This window comes from Crinia signifera, chromosome 2 (assembly GCF_055691185.1).
Source record: "Crinia signifera chromosome 2, ASM5569118v1, whole genome shotgun sequence".
In the NCBI taxonomy this organism is placed as follows: Eukaryota; Metazoa; Chordata; class Amphibia; order Anura; family Myobatrachidae; genus Crinia; species Crinia signifera.
This window is the reverse complement of record NC_139218.1, coordinates 382,840,364-382,842,188: the sequence shown is the minus strand read 5'-3', so window position 1 is coordinate 382,842,188 and position 1,825 is coordinate 382,840,364. Positions and strand designations below refer to the sequence as shown.

Sequence of the window (1,825 nt, the reverse complement as noted above, 5' to 3'; positions counted from 1 at the left end):
AAATGTGACCACTAATATTTTATATCTGTAGGAGTTGTTGTTTCAGTGTGCTCAGATCTGCAGGACCCTGCTCCTTGCCTGCGCACGCTGGAAGGGCGTCTACGAATAAAGTGCTGGCTTCACTGCATCTCATGGAAATCCTATGTCCGGAATTTGACACTTCCTTTTGTTGTTTATGTAATAAGCATTGAAGGAACAGGGAGCACAATCTTTACATTGTTTTTTTTTTTTTTTAAGTCATGTCAGAGCAAGACTTATCTAGTCCTGCAGTCTCCTGGTTTGCAGGCAGCAAGGAAAAATGAACGGGGAACCTTGTTACATAGGCAGCACCCTATCCACTCTGTAGAACTCAAAAAAATCTACATAGTCATATTATTATTTGTGTTCTGCAGCACCTGTCAATTTTATGTTTCGATCAATCTTATTTGCATCTTCCTCCTCTTTAATTACCTAACCACCATGATCTACTCCTCACATCTCTAAGCACCTTCAGTGACACATTCCTTTACTCAAGGCACACAATTCAAAAGACGAGCATACTTCCCAAACAGAAAAAAAAAAAATGCGCCATGAGCAAGGTGTCTGACTGCAATATGGAAGGTCGTGGGTTTGAATCCTGGATATGACAATATTTTGAAATGTGCACTTTAAATAAAGAAAAATGTTGATCCTATGACCCATACCCAATGCAAATATCAAAAGTTTTGGGGATCTGTGAGAGTCAGAGGCTTAGGGGGAGAATTATCAAACCTAAAGAGGGCAAGTGGAGGTGGTACAGGTAACAACCAGATATCAGTGCAAAATGTGTTTTCAGGGTGAGAATAGGATTGGGGAAGGCGACTGCTTCCCAATTTTATTTCAGAATAATATGGGTTAATTCTGAATTACATGCTAATGATATACATCACACCACCATATAGCCCCATGCCAACACATCCTCATCATGCATTTTATAATCCTTTGCATTGCAAACATTATAGGCCTGAACACCTGTTCCATATCCTGCTCATTGCCAGAGGTTCTGCTCCCATTAAAAATGTGTCCCCCCACCCTCTCAGGTGGTGGCCATTTTGGGAGGTTCTGCTCCCATTAAAAATGTCGTCCCCCCCCCCCCCCCCCCCGTCTCAGGTGGTGGCCATTTTGGTAAGGACATTTTCAATGGAGGCAGGTGTGACAGGACTGCAGACAAGTATCTGCAGGTCCAGGCAGTGGCGTAAAGTAGACCCCCAGCACCCACTGCGGGGCATACATGCCTACCCTCCCGCGCGTCCGGAAACGTAGGGGGCGGGGCTTGCGCGGCAACATAACTAACTGCCGGCCACCGCGGTGATATGAGTGGCCGAGCTGCTGTCAGGAAGTCGGGAGGAGCACTGCAGGAGAGTCACCATAGCAGCAGCCAGAGCTTCCGGAGTTGGCTCCGCCCACCACACTCCGTGCCGGGCCCTACTCCTGCGGGTGTGCCTGTTCCTGTCACCGGCTGCCCCCTCACCACACTGCCTGCTCCCATCACGGTAGTGTCTAGATCCCATGCAGTTTTGGTAATTTTCCCATCATGCCCTGGGTCCAACACAGCCAGGTGAGTGCTGTGTGTACTGGGGAGTGTGGGCTGTTATATATGGGAGAGAAACTGTGTGTGTGTGTGGGGGGGGGGATGTTTATAATGTAATATAGGGGGAGGCTGTTTATAATGTATTATAGTATCAGGGAGTTGTATATAATGTCATATGGGGGAGTAACTGTGCAAATTGTGCAATGTGTGTGTGGGGTTGCTGTGTATATTGTAATATGGGGGGCTGTGTATAACATACATCCCAACTTCTTGGAA

At 46.7% G+C, this 1,825-nt stretch overlaps 1 protein-coding gene across 1 annotated transcript in view; it reads left to right on the top strand.

Annotated features, from left to right (window-relative positions):
* Positions 1-1,272: 1,272 nt before the first annotated feature.
* Positions 1,273-1,825, top strand: part of LOC146058145 (ornithine decarboxylase-like) — a 73,185-nt gene continuing 72,632 nt past the window's right edge. The window contains exon 1 of the mRNA XM_083170182.1: positions 1,273-1,576. The gene's annotated coding sequence lies outside the window, so the exon portion shown is untranslated. The remainder of the gene's footprint in view (positions 1,577-1,825) is intronic.